This window comes from Scyliorhinus torazame, chromosome 8 (genome assembly GCF_047496885.1).
Source record: "Scyliorhinus torazame isolate Kashiwa2021f chromosome 8, sScyTor2.1, whole genome shotgun sequence".
NCBI classification, from domain to species: Eukaryota; Metazoa; Chordata; class Chondrichthyes; order Carcharhiniformes; family Scyliorhinidae; genus Scyliorhinus; species Scyliorhinus torazame.
In genome coordinates this window covers 234,587,991-234,609,467 of record NC_092714.1, presented here as the reverse complement: position 1 = coordinate 234,609,467, position 21,477 = coordinate 234,587,991, and the positions used below count along the sequence as shown (strand labels likewise).

The 21,477-nt window shown below is 49.1% G+C and overlaps 1 long non-coding RNA gene across 1 annotated transcript in view; it reads left to right on the top strand.

Annotated features, from left to right (window-relative positions):
* Positions 1–13,034, top strand: part of LOC140428830 (uncharacterized) — a 49,341-nt gene extending 36,307 nt beyond the window's left edge. Inside the window, exons 3-4 of the long non-coding RNA XR_011948913.1 lie at positions 7,240–7,361; positions 12,959–13,034. This is a non-coding gene — a long non-coding RNA (uncharacterized lncRNA). The remainder of the gene's footprint in view (positions 1–7,239; positions 7,362–12,958) is intronic.
* Positions 13,035–21,477: the final 8,443 nt, after the last annotated feature.

Genomic DNA, 21,477 nt, shown 5'->3' with positions numbered 1-21,477 from the left:
GGCCGCTGTCAGTTTCCCGCGCATGCGCAGTGGGGAGAGTCTCTTCCGCCTCCGCCATGGTGGAGGCCGTAGCGGAGGCGGAAGGGAAAGAGTGCCCCCACGGCACAGGCCCGCCCACGGATCGGTGGGCCCCGATTGCGGGCCAGGCCACCGTGGGGGCACCCCCCGGGGTCAGATCGCCCCGCGCCCCCCCCCCCGTGGACCCCGGAGCCCGCCCACGCCGCCTGGTCCCGCCGGTAAATACCAGGTTTGATTTACGTCGGCAGGACAGGCAATTCCTGGGCGGGACTTTGGCCCATCAGGGCCGGAGAATCCAGCGGGGGGTCCCGCCAACCGGCGCGGCCCGATTTTCCCCCCCCCCCGCCCAATCTCCGGGAGCGGAGACTTCGGCGGGGGCGGGGGCGGGATTCACGGCGGCCAACGGCCATTCTCCGACCCGGCGGGGGTCGGAGAATGACGCCCCTGGTCGCTGCCGTCGGGAACAGCGCGCGAACGCTGGGGGGGGCGGCCTGCGGGGGGGTGGGGGGGTGGGGGGCCAGTGGGGATCCTGCAATGGGGGGTACCTCAAATGTGGGGTGGCCCGCGATCGGTGCCCACCGATCGTCGGGCCGTCCTCTCTGAAGGAGGACCTCCTTCCTTCCGCGGCCCCGCAAAATCCGTCCGCCATCTTCTTGCGGGGCGGACTTAGAGTGGACGGCAACCACGCATGCGCGGGTGACATCAGTTATGCGGCGCCGGCCGCGTCATCTATGCGGTGCTGCCTTTATGCGGCGACATGGCCTGGCGCATGTAGATGACGCGGTCCCGATCCTAGCCCATTGTCGGGGCCTGAATCGGTCGGGTCCGGGGCCGTTTCGCGCCGTCGTGAACCTCGACGGCGTTCACGACGGCGTGGGCACTTCGGCGTGGGAGTGGGGAATCCCGCCCCAGGTGTCTACATACCGGTGTCAAAGAAGAACCAGGCACGTGCCTCAATGACTACCGTCCTGTGGCCCTGACTTCAGTTGTAATGAAGTGCTTCGCGAGGTTGGTCATGAAGCACATCAACGCCATACTCCCAGGATGCCTAAATCCACTGCAATTCCATACTGCCGCAACCGGGCCACAGCAGACGCCATCTCCCTGGCCCTATACTCATCCCTGGAGCATCTCCGCAACAAGGACATCTACATCAGACTCCTTTTTATTGACTACGTCTCGGCCTTCAACATCATAATCCCGGTCAAGCTCAAATCAAAGCTCCAAAACCTAGGACTTGGCTCCTCATTCTGCAACTGGAACCTCGACTTTCTGACCCACAGACCACAATCAGTAAGGATGAACAACAATATCTCCTCCACGATAGTTCTCAACACCGGGGCCACACAAGGCTGCATACATAGCCCTCTACAGCCCTCTACTATACTCCCTATACACAAACGACTGCGTGCCAAAATTTGGCTCCAACTCCATTCACAAGTTTGCTGACGACACAACCATAGTGGGCCGGATCTCGAATAACGACGAGTCAGAATACAGGAGGGAGATAGAGAACCTAATGGAGTGGTGCAGCGACATCAATCTCTCCCTCAATGCCAGCAAAACAAAAGAGCCGGTTATTTGCTTCAGGGAGCAAAATATAGTACACACCCCTGTCTGCATCAACGGGGCTGGGGTGGAGATGGTTGACAGCTTCAAACTCCTAGGTGTGCAGATCACCAAAAATCTGTCCTGGTCCACCCATGCCGACACTACCACCAAAAAAGTACAACAGCGCCTTTACTTTCTCAGGAAACTAAGGAAATTCGGCATGTCCAGTGACTCTTACCAACTTTTACAGATGCACCATAGAAAGCTTCTTATCTGGCTGCATCACAGCCTGGTATGGCAACTGCTCGGCCCAAGATCGCAAGAAACTTCAGAGATTCGTGAACACAGCCCAGTCCATTACACAAACCCGCCTCCCATCCATTGACTCTATCTACACCTCCCGCTGCCTGGGGAAAACGGGCAGCATAATCAAAGACCCTCCCAAATGGCTTACTCGCTCTTCCAACTTCTTCCATCGGGCAGGAGATACAAAAGTCTGAGAACACGTACGAACAGATTCAAAAACAGCTTCTTCCCGCTGTTACCAGACTACTAAACGACCCTCTTATGGACTGACCTGATTATTACTACACTCCTGTATGCTTCACCCGATGCCAGTGTCTATGTATTTACTTTTTGGGGGAAAATATTTTATTGAAGCATTTGTAATTTTCACAATTTAACATATTGACATTTCTAAAACAACCGCACGGGTTGACGCACAAAATACCCCCTAAAATATCAACAAACAATAAACCACATACCCCGCCCTATCCCCAATTACCCGTATACTAAATTCCCTGTCCTTATTTAACATTACCATGCCTCCTATTTTCCTCCTCCCCCCACTTTTTCCCTTTCCCCCCTTACTGCTGACGTTCAGTTTTTGTTAAAGAAATCGATGAACGGCTTCCAACTCCGGGCGAATCCCTGTATTGATCCTCTTAAAGCGAACTTGATTTTCTCCAGACTGAGATACGCTACCATATCGCTGACCCACACTCCTGATTTCAGGGGCTCCGAGTCCCTCCATCTCAGAATATCGGCCTCCCTCCCCCCCTTTGTCCCCGGATCTTCCGACACCCCAAACATTGCTAATTCTGGACTCGGAGTTATCCTACCTTCCAGGACTTTCGACATAACATCTGCAAATCCCTGCCAGAATTCCCTCAGTTTCGGACATGCCCAAAACATATGAACATGGTTGGCCGGGCTACCCCCACACCGCCCACATCTGTCCTCCACCTCCTCGAAGAACCTACTCATCCGGGCTAGCGTTATGTGGGCCCTGTGGATTACCTTGAACTGAATCAAGCTGAGTCTAGCACAGGACGAGGATGCATTTACCCTTTTCAAGGCTTTTTCCCACAGTTCAGCTTCCAGCTCCCCTCCCAACTCCTCTTCCCACTTCCTCTTCACCTCTCTGATAGGGGCCCCTTCCCACCCTAACAATTCCCTGTATATGTCCGAAACCTTCCCACCTTCAACCCCTGTTTTTGACAGCACTTTATCCTGTAGTCCCCTCAGGGGGAGGCGAAGAAAGCTTGGGACCTGTCTCCGTACAAAGTCCCGCACTTGAAGATACCGAAACCCATTCCTACCCGGCAAGTCAAATTCCTCCTTTAATGTCTCCAAGCCCTCCTGGTTGAATAGATCCCCAAACCTCTCAATCCCTGCCCGCTGCCATACCTTACAGCCCCCATCCAGCCCCCCCGGGACAAACCGGTGATTGTTACAGATCGGTGACCACACTGACACCCCCTCCAGTCTCACATGCCGCCTCTATTGCCCCCACACCCCCAGGGCCGCCACCACCACAGGACCCGTGGAGTACCGAGCCGGCGAGAATGGCAGGAGCGCCGTAAGTAAAGCCTCCAGACTCGTACCTTTGCAGGATGCTGCCTCCATCTGCTCGCAGACCGACCCCTCCCCCACTACCCACTTCCTGACCATCAGTATGTTGGCAGCCCAGTAATAGCTAATAAAGCTCGGGAGAGCCAATCCCCCTTCCCCTCGGGCCCGTTCCAGGAGTGTTCTCTTTACTCTTGGGGTTTTACCCACCCATATAAACCTCGATATCGCCACATTCTTACTTCTGAAAAAATCCTTTGGGACAAAAATCGGGAGACACTGAAGAAAGAAAAGCAGTCTCGGAAGGACGGTCATCTTCACCGTCTGAACCCTCCCTGCCAGCGTCAGTAGGAGCTGCCCCAATCCTTGGCCACTTGAATCCCCAGATACCTAAAACTCTTCCCAATCACTTTAAAAGGTAGCTCCTTCAGTCTCCATTCCTGCCCCTGTGCCTGAATCACGAACATCTCGCTCTTTCCCATATTTAACTTATAGCCTGAAAATCGCCCAAATTCTCCTAATACATCCATGATTTTGGTCATCCACCCCCAACCCCCCCCCCCCCCACCCGCCCCCACCGGATCCATGTATAAAGCAGCAAATCGTCCGCTCAGAGAGAGACCCTGTGTTCCACCACCCCCCCCCCCCCTCCCCCCTCAATACCCCTCCAGGTATTCGCTGCTCTCAGAGCCATTGCTAAGAGTTCTATGGCCATGGAAAACATTAATGGGGAGAGTGGGCATCCCTGACTTGTCCCCCGACAAAGACTAAAGTATTCTGACCAAACTCGATTAGTTCTTACATTTGCCACCAGGGCCTGGTACAATAGCCGGATCCACTCCACAAACCCCTGCCCAAACCCAAACCTGCCTAAAATATCCCATAGATACTTCCACTCCACTCGGTCGAAAGCCTTCTCCGCGTCCATGGCAACTACCACCTCAGCCTCGCGCCCCTCTGCTGGCATCATAATTACATTAAGAAGCCGTCTAATGTTGGATGTCAGGTGCCTGCCCTTTACAAATCCCGTCTGATCCTCCCCAATTATCTCTGGGACACAATCCTCTATTCGAGTGGCCAGGATCTTTGCCAATAATTTGGCATCTACATTCAAGGGGGAGATTGGCCTGTACGAGCCAAAGCTCTCCGAATCCTTGTCTCGCTTCAGGATGAGAGACATTGATGCCTGTGATAACGTTGGGGGGGAGTACTCCCAGCTCCTCGTTTAAAGTCTTAACCAGGAAAGGCCCCAGTAACCCAGAGAACTTCTTATACAATTCTACTGGGAATCCATCAGGTCCCGGGGCTTTACCCGATTGCATCGCCCCCAGTCCATCTATCACCTCCCCAAGACCAATCGGGTCCCCTAGGGCCTCCACTAGCTCCTCATTTACCTTCGGGAACTCTAGCCTCCCCAGGAATCGATTCGTGCCCTCCACCCCAACCAGGGGTTCCAACTCGTATAGCTGGCTGTAAAATTCCCGGAACACTTCATTCACCGCCCCCGGGTCCGTCACTGTCTTCCCCCTCAAATCCTTTGTTTTCCCTATTGCTCTCGCCGCCTCCTGTTTCCTCAGCTGATGCGCCAGCATCCTGCTAGCTTTCTCCCCGTGTTCATATATTGCCCCTTTTACCCTCCACAGCTGACCCTCCGCCTTTCCTGTGGAAAGGAGCCCAAACTCCATAGTCTCTGACGCTCCTTCAGGAGCTCCTCATTTGGAGACTCCGAATATCTCCTGTCCACCTGTAAGATTTCTCCTACCAACCTGTCCAGCTCCGACCGCTCAGTTTTATCCCTGTGGGCTCGAATTGACATACATTCCCTTCTAATGACTGCTTTCAGTGCCTCCCAGACCACCCCAGCTGCAGTCTCTCCGTGTCATTGATCTTTATGTACCCCTGAATGGCCTCTCTCACTCGCTCACAGATCTCCTCACCGCTAACAACCCTGTATCTAGTCTCCACTCTGGGCGCTGGGCCATTCCCGTGTCTGCCCGTAGGTCTATCCAGTGTGGTGCATGATCTGAGACCACAATTGCTGAGTACTCAGTGTCCTCACCCTCTGCTAACAGTGGTTTATCTAGCACAAAGAAATCTATCCTGGAGTACGCTTTATGTACATGGGATTAGAATGAATATTCCCTGCTCCTTGGTCTCTCAAGTCTCCACGGATCCACCCCTCCCATGCGCTCCATGAATCCCCGCAGTTCCTTTACCATTGCTGATAGCTTCCCCGACCTGCATTTGACCAATCCAACCTCGGGCCCAGGACTGTATTAAAGTCACCCCCCGTGATCTGCCGGTGCGAGTCAAGGTCTGGGATCTTCCCCAGCACCTTCCTGATAAACGCGACATCATCCCAGTTTGGGGCATATATATTCATCAGCACAACTGCCATTCCCTCTAGCTTCCGGTCTGCCATAATAAATCTGCCTCCCAGGTCTATCCTCCCCACCTCAAATGTTATCCTTTTATTAATCAGGATAGCCACCCTCCTTGTAAAGTCCAGTCCTGAATGAAACACTTGCCCGACCCATCCCTTTTTTAATCTAATTTGGTCTCCCAGCTTCAAGTGTGTCTCCTGTAACATAGCCACATCCACTTTTAACTGTCTTAGGTGTGCGAACACACAAGCTCTCTTAACTGGCCCGTTCAGTCCATGAACATTCCATGTCATCAGTCTGGTCGGGGGGGGCTATTGCCCCCCTCCCCTGTTGGTCAACCATGACCTTTCCTAGGCCAGCTCCTAGCCCGTGTACCGCACCTCACTTGATCCACCCCTCGGCAGCAACCGCCATCTGATCTCTATCTCCAGTCTCTGAACTGCCCCTTATCCGTCAGCAGTACCCCCCTCCCCCCTACTTCATCTTTCCTCAGCTCTCCCCCCACTTTGCTCCCGTGCACCAGCTATCCAGCTAGCTCAGCATCTTCCACCCTCTGGCGTCACAAAACCTGCCGACTGTCAGATTCTATCACACCTAGCAATAACACAAGCACTCAACACAGTAACAACAACCCAAAAAAGCAAATAAACCATCCTCCAACGCGCAGGCAATAAGGCAAACCCCTCCCCTTTAACCGATGCTTATCAGTCCCATCACCTTCAAACAGAATCAACACAATAGAAGAAGCTTCAAGCAGCTTAAGCAAAATTATGCATGCAAGAATCAACCATCTTTCTTGCAGAAACTAAAACACCCCATCGCATCTTAAAAGTTCTTCCTTCTGTAATCTATTACATATAGCAATAAATCAAAATCAAATTACACAAGAGAGAGAAAAAAATAAAACACCCAAACCCTTTTCTTCCCGAACATCGCAACTTAACTCACAGAATTAAAAGACTGACATTTTAAACAAGACAAAGCAAAACACAGAACCATTTTTCTCACCTCCCCGCCACCCTGTGTGTCTATGTATTTACATTGTGTACCTTGTATTGCCCTATTATGTATTTTCTTTTCATGTACTAAATGATCTGTTTGAGCTGCTCGCAGAAAAACACTTTTCACTGTACCTCAATACACGAGACAATAAACAAATCCAATAAACAAATCCAATCATGCTGCAAACAAGGTAAACAACAGTCTTTTGTTAAAGTGACGAAGAAGTCACAAAATTATATGGATGATTTTTTTATTATGCTTCTTCCTGTCATCTCAGGCTATCACAGCTGCACCATGCAATTATCTTCTATTTTATATTGAAGCACACTACTCACACGTGTTTTCTATTCTTGTGTCTGCATGTTTTTCCCCTGCCTCTTCCGAGTATTTTGTTTTTATTTAAATGCTATTTACTTTTTCACTTCTGATGAAGGTTTGTGCTTCACATGTTGAAGTGAACTTCCAGCGGATAGTGAGACCTCGGTGTGAGTGTGATGGGATGGGGCCCGAATCCACGCATCCTATCAAGGTGCTGATACGTGTAACTAGCAAAAGGTAACAAATAGAAAATAAAATCAGCAAATGATACATGCTTCTTAATGTTCAGCTTGAGGTGTTAGCTTAAACTGATTCTACCTTGTATTTGAAATGTTGATATTTCTTTTATACTAATGCTATTTTTAAGATAAAGCAAGTACTCACCTTATTTGTAGAATAAAGTCGGCAACTTCAAATATTTTTATCTAGCGAAAGTAAAACTGATTAATGAACCAAGAAACTATCATAAATGTTCATGATGAAATTATTTATTCTATTATTCATTATTTTGAGAAGACTTGCCTGCAGACAGTACCATTAGAGCGATTAGAAGTCAATCTATAAATTACAGATACCCAGACATTATCATTTTTTAATGAAACTCACAGACCTACAATAGATATGAAAGTCAAGACATTCATCTGTTTGACAAGTTCACTAATGAAATGTATTCTGCTGTTGAAAGTTAAAATCTATCCCAACAACAGCGGTGCTGTAATACTCTGGTGATTTGCTACCCAATCTTCCATATCCTTACTGAAGTTGCTTTAGCTTGACAGCAGTTAGATACTGATTTTCTGCACAATTATGCATTCTCTTAAACCGTGAAAGACCAAATGTTGGATGATTAAAAAGTCAAATCATATGTTGCTCGTCAGTTTGACAGCTCCTAAACAAGGATTTCCAAAGTGGAACTCATTGATGTGTATCAGTGAGAAACCCCCCCTCAGAGATCAGCAGGAGCACTGAGGAGAATCAAAGTGAATTCCTCAGGGCTGTGGCATATCTCCATTTGGTCCCAGGCGAAGTGAAGGTACCCTCAAAACCCTGCAAAGTAGAGAACTGTTGGGGTGTGAATAAAAAAAAGAAATGGGGAGTGTTACGTTGAGATATCAGGTGTAAGGTTAGAGTGTTTACAAAATATAGTGTTAAGTTAATAGTACTGGCTTTGTTTAACTCTTGTACAGTAAAACTTTTGTTTAAAATGCAAAATCATGTGATGTAATTCTTTCATTTAATAACTAGGCGTTCAAATTTTTATTTTTAAAAGTGACTGGCCTTTACCGAGATTGTAACATCAACTGTTGAATAAGAAATATGTACAAACATGATCAAGTTGATTGGGTTTTAAAAACTTGATTGCCAGGATACATAGTACAGGCTGGGCTCTCTTGGCCCAGGCTATCAGCATGAAACATTGACTTAACTCTCAACTAAATAGTCAGGTGAACATGCACCAGTTTTTTCTAACACCTGAAAAGATCAAATATTCCCCTTATCCAGTGACCAATCAGGACCAGCAAAAGGGTTTGGACATGATTATTTATCATATGTTAATATGATCTACCAATTTGAAGTTGAGAATAATGCAGATGGGATACTAGGATGCAATAATTAATCGAAAATTTCAGTCACAAATATAATCATGCGTAAGCCTGAGGGCTCGATTCTCTGCTTCGAGAATTCTGAATCGTGATCGGGTGGCAAATGGGGGGTCAGGCGCCGAACCAACCGCAATGCAACACGCTCCATGCCCCGCGCTGGCATCGGCATGAAAACCTGCATTTGCATGCATTAACAAATCATTACCCTGTTTGGCCCAGAATTCACCGGGCCTCCGCGGAAGTGGAGCGCAGTTCACCTGTGGTATTTAAAAACGGGGTCCATGCGCCGGTGGACAGAAAGGAGTTAAGGAAGTTCCCAAAATCGCAATGGGGGGCTGACAGTTAGAACATAGAACGATACAGCGCAGTACAGGCCCTTCGGCCCACGATGTTGCACCGAAACAAAAGCCATCTAACCTACACTATGCCATTATCATCCATATGTTTATCCAATAAACTTTTAAATGCCCTCAATATAGAACATAGAACAATACAGCGCATACAGTTGTGGCGCTGGCTGGAGGGGGGGGGGTTCAGGGTGTTCCCCCCGGGATTGGAGTGGCCAGGCACAGACCGCCATTGCATAGCATGCAAGAGAGCCACCTGACTGCACACTCTGCCGACTGCCCACGTGTCCCGTCAATGTGCGGAGCGCAACAGGTAGTATGCGTGCCACCTCAGACCATCCTATGGGACCCTTCAGACCCCAGCTGACCCATCAACGGGACAGGTATGGCCATGTGCACCCAGTGGCCCACCAGGTGTTGACACTCCTCAGTTCACTCATCGGAAACGCTGCCCCACTGCAGGGGAAGCAGGGGACAAGCTGAGTGCACCGCAGACAGCAGATGCATGCACTGTGCTCTCTGGCCCCTTCACTGGCACACTGCTCCTCTCAGGGCAGAGGCCCCCCCCAGTGACACTATCAGCTAGCCCATACTGAGGACTACCAGCTGTCTCCAAGCCCTGTCTGCCTACTGTGCCCCTGCTCCCCTCCATCCTGCCCCCTGACTGGTTGCCACAGCACATGTGCCGCACACAGGACCCACAGCACATTACTGCTACGGTCCCAACAGGTGCCCACCCCCTCACTTAGACCCATCCATGGGCCGTGCCCATGCGCATGCCACCAAGCATGGAGGTGGTCGGTGACATACGGTGACCCCCCCAACCCCATGACCCAGTCCCACCCTACTGGTGGGATATCACATAGCCCACACAAGGAGGACACCCACAGTGGATCCCGCAGGAAGGCGCAGGACAGCAGCTGCAGAGCGTATTGCTTGCATGGGTAGTGCCAGCCACCGGTACCTGCCAACAGGGATGGGTGGTGTGGTCAGCGACATCAATAGGGCCAGGGGGCAGTATGGAAGGCAAAGTGTTGGGGGGAACTGCCGATGGGTGGGGGGTGGGATTGGAAGGGGGGGTGCATGCGGAGGCTGGGACTGGGACAGGGGTTGCGGTGGAACCCAGGGCCACTGTGTAGCCTGTTGGACCTGGATGAGCAGGGGAATACTCACCATGCTAACATGTCTCACCCCGCAGAGAATGGACTTCGGTATTCAGACAGCAATGGCTGCCTTCTGCCTGGCCGCAGCAGCCCTTGCGGATGTATTGAGGCTACACACACAGGAGCAGTTTGGGGCGGACCCTGCACAACAGGAGCAGGGCCAGCCGGTGAGACTGGGGAGCCAGCCGTCTAACAGGTCGAGGCGGAGGTGCAAAGGAGGCAATGCATCAGGCCATGCTTATACCGTCGGCGTCTGTCTTTCGAGGACCTGTCATGCCGAGCATGTCTTAGCTAACCAGGCAGACTATGTGACACGATGGCACACCTGGAACCGCAGGCTCTGGAGGAGAACACCCGCTTCTGGTGGCCATCAAGGTGACGGTTGCCCTGAATTTCTTTGCCACGAGGTCCATGCAGGTGCCGAGTGGGGACCTGTCTGGTATATTGCAGACGTCCGTGCAAAAGTGCATCCATGCCACCACTGATGCTCTATATTACCGGGCAGTGGACTATATACACTCAATGTGGACTGAGACCCCAAGATTTCCCAAGGAGCTGGAATTGCTGGCATGCACCGGGTTCAGGGGTGATCAATGGGAAACATGTCACCCTATGGGCATCGGCCCATGTGGGGGTGCCCTTCATAAATAATAAGGGCTTCCACTTCATGAATGTGCAGTTGGTATATGACCACTGGCTACACATGATGAACGTCTGCGCCCGATATCCAGGCAGCATGCACAATGCATTTGTCCTGGAGTACTCGACGGTGCCCAACACCTTTGAGGCGCCCCCTCGGGTGAGGGGCTTGCTCCCGGGTGACAAAGGGTATCCACTGTGGTCGTTGCTAATGACGTCTGTCCGGAGGCCCCAGATTGATGTGGGGAACAGCTATAACGACGCCCATACAGTGACCCAGAGTGTCATCGAACGGTGCAACGGTGTTCTAAAGATGTGGCTCTGAAGCCTGGACCGTCCTGGTGGGGTCCTCCAATGTAGGCCTAGGAGGGTCTCCCACATCGTCCTGGCCTACTGTGTCCTGCACAACATCATGCTGCAGAGGACATGCTGGAGGAGGAGGACGAGGAACACCAGGCTTCATCCGACGAAGAGAATGGCCATGATGACAGGGCATGGAGCTCAGGCAAGCACAGGAGGCCACGCAAGGTGTGTACCAGGCCACTGCGCACGAGACAATCTGAGAACCTCAAGGTCCACCGGCAAGGAGACCCCCCCCCCCCCCCCCCACACACACACACACTGCATCGAAAACATCAGGAAAATTTAACAGATACAAAATGTTTTCTTTATATTATAAATGGATACAAATATTCAAAAATCAATTTATTTATTCTGAGCACCTTATTTCTTTTTCTTCTTTATTCTTTCATTGGATGTGGGCATCGTTGGCTGGACCAGCATTTATTGCCCATCCCTAATTGCCCTTGAACAGAGTGGCATGTAGATTGCCAGATACTGCCAATTTCATGACTCAACTTTGCACCCATGGTGATCCTCCACTTTGAATATAATTTAGACTTATTCAGGTCAGATCCAAAAAACTGCAGCTTGTAACACAGTATGGAACAAAATGCCAATAAGGTAACCTTGGATTTACGATACATTTTGCAACACTTCTTCCATTATAGACGCAGTCATAAAGCAAAGGTTCTCAAGATTTGATTAGTCAACATTTCAAACATTAACCATGCCAGACGGGGGACTCAGCATGTTTACAAACAACTTACCTGAAGATTTATGGCCCAGATAAACAATTGTACAATTCAAACCACTTCTAAGTTTACATAAATAAATGTATGATTCATTATGTCAAAGGGACTGTGTAGAAAAGGTTATTGTCAAAACACTTGAACAATCGCATCTCACACTGTACCATCAAGTTGGGCTGTTTTGTTCCTCCCTTTTGCGGAGAAAAGAAGGGAAAGGAGAAATGTTAGATAATCATTACCAAATCCAAGGAATAGAAACGTTCATGTGGATAAAATCTTTGGATTATAATCAGAATAATGAATAAGATTACATTGTGATATACCATTTTGTCCACTGGCAATATTAAATCCTTGAGCACGCTAAAATATTTTATGAGTTAAAATATGACAATATATATGTTTTAACACAATATTAGCAAAGACTTGTAGGTTTGACATGGTTTGCTTACAGTAAGTTACTGTTTTATGGTGACATAAATGGTTAGAACATCTATGGTTAGATAGTGAAACCCAATATATTATACTGATGCTTGTGAATCCTGAAGGCCACAAAGTCTCATTGCAGTAAACATTGTGAGATCAATTGGAGGTATACAGTGTGCTGTGTGTTGTAAATTTCCACCTCCAGATCGACTTGCAGATTGTCCTCTCTAACTGTAGTTGAACCATGTGCCTTCTAATTTATTGTGCTAAGTTTCCTGTCAGCTTCAGTATTGAAGTGGAAACAAGAAGGGGCAGACCTGTGAATTCTCTTATTGGTTATGATAACTTCAAATGACAAATAGTAAATGACACTCAGGCACCTCTATCCTTATGGGTTTTATTGTTGCCCATGGGTTTTATCACTATCTTTGTTCAACACAACTGCTTCAAAATGAGCAATGATGCTCTGTTAGGCCACCATTTTTCTCACTCAGCTGTGCATGGAACTTTTAAAACATTGCTCACATTTTTAAATAACTTATTTTCCAACCGGCATTTCTTTTTCAGCGTATGGACAGATTTTCCTAAACTGACACAGACCTTTACAGACTCTCAAGGAAATTTGAATTTCTACTCCATCTCATCTGCTTCATCGCCAGTTTGATGCAAAAATAAAATAATTTGACAAATTACCTGGATTATGTTGTAATTAAAGCAATAAATTGCCTTAGTTTTTCATTGGCACGGCCGTCATCGTGTGACCATATAACCTAAAATACTAATTAGTTCTCTAACTGGCTTAAATTGAATACTATTGCCAATCAACTTCATTGTCTTCAGTTGGATCAAATATTCACTGTGTTTAATAAATACATTAAATTGCCAATAGGATAGTACCATCCTCAACATTTAGCTCTTGTCTTTTCATGAGGAAGGGCTTCATGTCATCCATGGGATGTCTTCTGATTCAGACACTGAGGATCATATGGCACAACTTGGACAATGTGGGGTCTTTCTGGGTCAAAGCTTTAACCTGGCACGGGTTCAAAAACATTTAACATCATGACTACTTCTTCCATTGCCACCAATGCTCGTGGGCAGCGAGAGGCAACTCAGAGCATTTGTGTTGGCAATACCCGCTCCAGGGTGGTGCTGGAGGGAGTATTCATAGGCTGCCAGTAACAAGGCTCAACTTTGGATCCAAGTTGAGGCGATGGGGGAACTGCATTATCTTCATTGAAAAGGCCCAGCAAAGGCTTCAGGTCTGTTATGATTACAAAATGTCTGTCGTAGACCTACTGGTGGAACATTTTCACACCAAATATAACAACTAACCGTTGTTTTTCAATGTGTGAATATCACCGCTCAGCGTCCGCCAGGGTCCTGGACAGGTATGCAATGGGCTTCTCCATGCTATCGTCCCATCGACGTGGGAGGACTTCACCCACTCCATAGGGAGAGGCATCACATATCAGTGCTGGTTCTTTTCTAGGGTGATAATGGGCCAGTATATTCGAGGGCAGCAATTGCTGGTTTGCATTCGTGAAGGCTTCATCTTGCAATCCCTAACATGGCCACCGTTGATGTTTTTTTCAGTAACATGTGCAGGGATGACAACAAAGTGACCAAATTTGGGATGAATTTCCTGGAGTAATTTATCAGACTGAAAAAAGATTTCAACTCTGTTGTACTTCCCTCCTAGATGGCCTTAACTTTATTCTCCACGGGGTGTAGAGTCCTTTCTTATCTACCCGGTACCCTAGGTTGATCAATTTGCCTGCCTGGAATACACATTTCTCTCTCTTGAGGCGTATGCCTGCAGTGGAAAATTGCCTCCCCCAAGTTCGCTAGGTGCTCTTGTTCACTGGCCCCTGTGATCAATACACTGTCGAGATATACTGTCACCCTGACCTGCTGAAAGATGGCACAAGCCGACGAGACTCCAAAGGGCAGGTATGTATCTTCGTAAAGGCGCTTCTGGATGTTAATTAGGATGTATTTTCTGGATGTTTCATCGAGTTCGAGCTGATGATGGAATGTCCCCAATGACGGAGATGGCAGCTCCCATATCCACCTCCATCTCTAAGCAATGACCGATGACAAACAGTCTTCTCCTTATCAGAGCAACCTTGATAGTGACGATGAAGTTTAATTGCATTATCTCATCCTCTCAGGGCTGGGATACTCGCAAGGCATGGGCCTAAGGTGGCTTTGAACATCATACCCTTCGACGGCTCCTACAGCAGCCTACAGGGGCGGCACGGTAGCACAGTGGTTAGCATTGTTGCTTCACAGCGTCAGGGTCCTATGTTCAATTCCCGGGTCACTGTCTGTGCGGAGTCTGCATGTTCTCCCCGTGTCTGCGTGGGTTTCCTCCGGGTGCTCCAGATTCCACCCACAAGTCCCAAAAGACGTGCTTGTTAGGTGAATTGGACATTCTGAATTCTCCCTCAGTGTACCCTAGCAGACACTGGAATGTGGCGACTAGGGGCTTTTCACAATAACTTCATTGCAGTGTTAATGTAAGCCTACTTATGACAACAAAGATTATTATTATTATTACAACTGACACTTGTGATCCTCTGGGGAGTTTTCCCCGCTACCTCTCAGGTTATCTGACTGTCTTTTAAAACGGGAAGATGTCCTTACAGAATGTTGGGTTGATAGTTGGCGAGGCATATAGGTGCCTTTGCTGGATACGTTGGCTCTCTATGTGAGGACCCTCCCCCCAACCTGAGGACATTACTATCCCTTGAAGTTCTTGAGCCCCTTTCCCGCCATTCTCATGAGACAAAACTATTTTGATAGCCTCTTTGAGGACTCTGTTGGGCTCTGCCAGTAATACTTTCTGGGTTGTAACATTATTAATCCCACATGTGTAGCATTTCAGTTAAAGACAGGCCAAATTCGCAGAATTCTGCCGACTTCTGCAGTCTAGCAAGAAATTCCATGATAGGTTCCCCCGGGGGTTCTCCCAGCTGCGTTAAACAGTAATGTTGGAGGATTATTGGACGACTTTGGGTCAAAATGGTTTCTCACCAGCTCCACAAACCTGTTGAACGTTTCAGTGTTGTGAGCTGCCGGACCGGTTAAGCTTTTGATAAAGCTAAATGTTGGGGCGCCACAAGCTATTATGAAGACAACCTCTTACCTCACATCCCCTTCAATGCTGTTGGTGAGAAAAAAATAGCTCATGCACTCGGCTTACTGGCCTCAGTCCTCTATGTTTGCATCATATGGCTCAAATCTTCCAAAGAAAGGCATTTTTGAGGGGGTTTTCCTTTTATTTAAATTTAAAGGAGCCAATTCTGTTTTTTCCAATTAAGAGGCAATTTAGCGTGGCCACTCCACCTACCCAGCACATCTTTGGGTTGTGGTGAGACCCACGCAGACACAGGGAGAATGTGCAAAACTCCACACAGACAAGTGACCCGGGGCCGGGATCAAACCTGGGTCCTAGGCACCACGAGGCAGCAGTGCTAACCACTGTGCCACCGTGCCGCCCCAAGAGGAGAGTCTTTCTTACCGGAGTTGTCTTATGAAGTTTTAAAGACTGCTCAGAATCCCATGCTCAATCCTTGTCGCCAGGAAGCGCAGGCTAAAAGGCAAAGCAGGTTTATTCTGCAACACAAATAACGTCGCAGCTGCAGTGTACAAAAACAAATGTCCCAGCCCGGGACTATCAAGAACTGCCAGTCCGGGTCTGCGGGTCGATATTTAAGGCCCCACTGGTGAACCCCTATTGGGTGCGCCTCCGCCCGCTCAACACTGGAACTGAAAGTCCACGGAGCCCACGGGGAGATCAACCAATGGTCCCCTGTGGTCTTCGTGAGGGTTATAATAGGTATCATCAGCTAACTTTGAAAGTTTACTCCGTATTCTAAGGTCCAGGTCATTTATATGTAGCAAAAAAGGCAAAGGTCACAGCCGCGATCCTTGGGGAAAACCACTGTTATCATCCTCCAGTCCAAAGAAACCGCCATCTACCATGACTCACTGAATTTTGTCCTGAAGCCAATTTTTCTATCAGTTGGATACTGACCCTTTTATTCCATAAGCTTCAATTTTGTAAACCAGCCTTTTATGTGGTACTTGGTCAAACGCTTTCTTAAAATCCATATCGAAAACATCCACCACATTCCCTTCATTAACTTTCTGTTACTTCATCAAAAAATTCAATTTGATTACTCAAGCACGATCTGCCTTTTACACATTCGTGCTGGCTATCCTTAATAAATCCAATCTTTTCCAAGTGCGTGTTGATATTTTCCCTGATTATAGATTTCAAAATCTTACCCACTAATTATGTTAAAATAAGTGCCCTGTAGTCCAGCAATACCAATGTCTTAGTTTGGCCAAGAACGTACTGATCAAGGAAGTTCTCCTGAACATATTTCAGAATCCTCTCCCTTTAACCCTTTACCCGAACATTATTCCAATAGATACTTAGGTAATTAAAGTTCCCGTGTATCACCATTCTATAGTTCTTGCACATTTCTGTAATTTCCCTGCAGATTTGTTCCTCTCTCTCTCACACTATTTGCAGGGCATTAGAATGCCCCAAGTAGCATGATCATACATTTTTTGTTTCTCAACTCTAACTAAATGGATTTTGCCTCCCTTATGGATATCTTTCCAACTTTGTAACATGTTCCCAAATCAGAACTACCCCACCTTCCTTTTTCCCTTCTCTATCCTTTCTGAGCACATTATGACCGGGATTCTCTGACCCCGCGCCAGGTCGGAGAATCGCCGGAGTGGGCGCAAGAATCGCGCCACGACGCCCCGACGCCGGTTCGCCGATTCTCCGGCACCAATTTATGGGTCCCCGGGGGATCACCATTGCGCGGGTCGGGGGCTGTTGAAAGCGCCCCACCCGGCGATTCTCTGGGCCTCGACGGGCCGAGTGCCCGCCGAGTTCGGCCGAGTCCCGCTGATGTGGGTTACGTATGGTCCCACCCGGCGGGACCTCGGAGTTCTGTCTGCGGGGGCAGTCCTGGTGGGAAGGCGGGAGGATCTGACCCTGTGGGGGGGCCTCCACGGTGTCCTGGCCCACGATCGGGGCCTACCGATTGGCGGGCGGGCTAGTTCCATGGGGGCCTTTGTTCCTCCGCGCAGGGCCCCTGTAAGGCTCCGCCATATTGCACAGGGGCCAGCACAGAGTCGGGAACCCACGCACATGTGCGAACTTGTGCCGGCCGTGGCACGCGTGCGCAAACTCGTGGCGCGCCGGCTTTCAGGCGCCGGAGCTGCGGACACCACTCCGGCGTCGTACTAGCCCCTTAGGAAGGGGTGGATATCTGCCACTTGAGACCCGTTGACGCCAGAGTGGCTCGTGCCGCTTTTCATGCCGGCATCAGAACTTGGCCGTGGGATTGGAGAATCCCGGCCTATATCTTTAAATATTAACCATCCGGTCCTCAACAATTTTAGCCTCGTTTTCGTTATTGCCATTACATCATATTCCCACATTGCGACTTGTGCCAGTATATCACCAATCTTACTCACCACACTTGGTGCATATATGTATATGCATTGTATTTCTGTCTTTGCGTTCCACAAAGGCTTTCTTAATCGGCTCCTCTATAACATGGCACTACTTCCTTTTCGAGTACTCACCAACCTTCTCACCTTATACATCCTATTCCTCTTTTCTATTTCTACATGTCGATCCTCCTGCCAATTTGGTTTGAAACCTCCCTACCTACATTACCTTTAAAAAAAAAATAGTTTTTATTAAAGCATTTTTCAAACAGAATTTTTACATAACCAATAACAGAAAAATAAAAGGAAAATATTTAACAAAACTAGGTGGCTGTTATCATTATACAAAAAGAGAATATACATTAATAAAACAGTTCCCCACCTAAGCCCCCCCCCCTCCCCCCCCCCCCCCCCCCCCCCCCCCCGCCCCCCTCCCCGGATTGCTGCTGCTGCTGACATTTTAATGCTCTCCTAGAAAGTCAAGGAACGGCTGCCACCGCTGGGAGAACCCCAGCAACGACCCTCTCAAGGCAAATTTTATTCGCTCCAGGCTGAGGAACCCAGCCATATCACTGACCCAGGTCTCCACGCTCGGGGGTTTTGAGTCCCTCCACATTCACAAGATCCGTCTCCGGGCTACCAGGGAGGCAAAGGCCAACACCGCGGCCTCTTTCGCTTCCTGCACACCCGGATCCTCCTGACACCCTAAATACCGCTATTTCTGGACTCGGCTTCACCCGCGTGTCCAAAATCCTGGACATAGCCCTCGCGAAGCCCTGCCAGAATTCTTTAAGCGGCGGGCATGCCCAAAACATATGGACATGGTTTGCTCAACTCCCTGAACATCTCGCACAGCTGTCCTCCACCCCAAAGAACTTGCTCATTCTCGCCATCGTCATGTGTGCCCGATGTACCACCTTAAACTGAATTAAGCTGAGCCTGGCACATGATGAGGAGGAATTCACCCTGCTGAGGGCATCACCCCACAGGTCCTCATCTAGCTCCTCACCCAGCTCCTCCTCCCACTTGCCCTTCAGATCCTCCACTGGGGCTTCCTCCGCCTCCTGCAGTTCTTGGTAGATGTCCGACACTTTCCCCTCTCCTACCCAGATGCCAGACACCACCCTGTCCTGTATCCTACGAGGGGGTAGCAACGGAAATGTCCCCACCTGTTTTTTGAGAAAGTCGCGGACTTGGAGGTATCTGAAGGCGTTTCCAGGGGGCAGGCTGAATTTCTCCTCCAGTGCCTTCAAGCTGGGAAAAGTCCCGTCTATGAACAGGTCTCCCATCCTTCTAATGCTTGCCTTGTGCCAGCTTTGAAACCCGCCATCTATCTTGCCCGGAACAAATCTATGATTGTTCCGTATCGGGGTCCAAACTGAGGCCCCCTCCTCCTTCCTGTGCCTTCTCCACTGACCCCAGACCCTCAGTGCCGCCATCACCACCGGGCTTGTGGTGTATCATGCCAGCGAGAACGGCAACGGTGCCGTTACTAGTGCCCCGAGGCAGGTGCCTTTGCTTGCCGCTGCCTCTAGCCGCCCCCATGCCGACCCCTCCTCCATTACCACAGTCTTTTAACTCGCGGGATTTGCCCACACAAATCCTGTGATAATCCTGTTCACCCGCTTGAAGAAGGATTTGGGGATGAAGATGGGAAGGCACTGGAAAATGAACAGGAATCTGGGGAGGACCGTCATTTTTACGGTCTGCACCCTTCCCGCCAGGGAAAGCGGGAGCATGTCCCACCTATTAAAGTCTCCCTCCTTCTGCTCTACAAGCCAAGATAGATTGAGCCTGTGTAGGGCAACCCAGTTCCTAGCCACCTGCATACCTAGGTAATGAAAGCTCCTCTCCACCATCTTGAGCGGGAGCTCTCCCAGTCTCTCCTCCTGACCCCTAGCGTGGATTACAAACAGCTCACTTTTCCCCATGTTCAACTTGTACCCCGAGAAGATCCCAAAGTCCGCCAGGATCCGCATGACCTCCCCCATCCCCTCCCACGGGTCCGAAATATACAATAGCAGGTCGTCTGCGCAGAGCGAAACTCGGTACTTCTCTCCCCCCTGAACCAGCCCCCTCCAGTTCCTTGAAGTCCTCAGCACTATGGCCACCGGCTCAATTGCCAGGGCAAATAGTAGCGGGGACAGGGGGCACCCCTGCCTTGTCCCTCGGTGCAGCCTGAAATACTCCAACCTCAGCTGGTTTAACATAGAACATAGAACATAGAACATAGAACAATACAGCGCAGTACAGGCCCTTCGGCCCACGATGTTGCACCGAAACAAAAGCCATCTAACCTACACTATACCATTATCATCCATATGTTTATCCAATAAACTTTTAAATGCCCTTAATGTTGGCGAGTTCACTACTGTAGCAGGTAGGGCATTCCACGGCCTCACTACTCTTTGCGTAAAGAACCTACCCCTGACCTCTGTCCTATATCTATTACCCCTCAGTTTAAGGCTATGTCCCCTCGTGCTAGCCATTTCCATCCGCGGGAGAAGGCTCTCACTGTCCACCCTATCTAACCCTCTGATCATTTTGTATGCCTCTATTAAGTCTCCTCTTAACCTTCTTCTCTCTAACGAAAACAACCTCAGGTCCATCAGCCTTTCCTCATAAGATTTTCCCTCCATACCAGGCAACATCCTGGTAAATCTCCTCTGCACCCGTTCCAAAGCCTCCACGTCCTTCCTATAATGCGGTGACCAGAACTGTACGCAATACTCCAAATGCGGCCGTACCAGAGTTCTGTACAGCTGCAACATGACCTCCTGACTCCGGAACTCAATCCCTCTACCAATAAAGGCCAACACTCCATAGGCCTTCTTCACCACCCTATCAACCTGGGTGGCAACTTTCAGGGATCTATGTACATGGACACCTAGATCCCTCTGCTCATCCACACTTTCAAGAACTTTTCCATTAGCCACATATTCCACATTCCTGTTTTTCCTTCCAAAGTGAATCACCTCACACTTCTCTACATTAAACTCCATTTGCCACCTCTCAGCCCAGCACTGCAGCTTATCTATATCCCTCTGTAACCTGCTACTTCCTTCCTCACTATCGACAACACCACCGACTTTAGTATCGTCTGCAAATTTACTCACCCACCCTTCTGCGCCTTCCTCTAGGTCATTGATAAAAATGACAAACAGCAACGGCCCCAGAACAGATCCTTGTGGTACTCCACTTGTGACAGAACTCCATTCTGAACATTTCCCATCAACCACCACCCTCTGTCTTCTTTCAGCTAGCCAATTTCTGATCCACATCTCTAAATCACCCTCAATCCCCAGCCTCCGTATTTTCTGCAATAGCCTACCGTGGGGAACCTTATCAAACGCTTTGCTGAAATCCATATACACCACATCAACTGCTCTACCCTCGTCTACCTGTTCAGTCACCTTCTCAAAGAACTCGATAAGGTTTGTGAGGCATGACCTACCCTTCACAAAGCCATGCTGACTATCCCTGATCATATTATTCCTATCTAGATGATTATAAATCTTGTCTCTTATAATGCCCTCCAAGACTTTACCCACTACAGACGTGAGGCTCACCGGTCTATAGTTGCCGGGGTTGTCTCTGCTCCC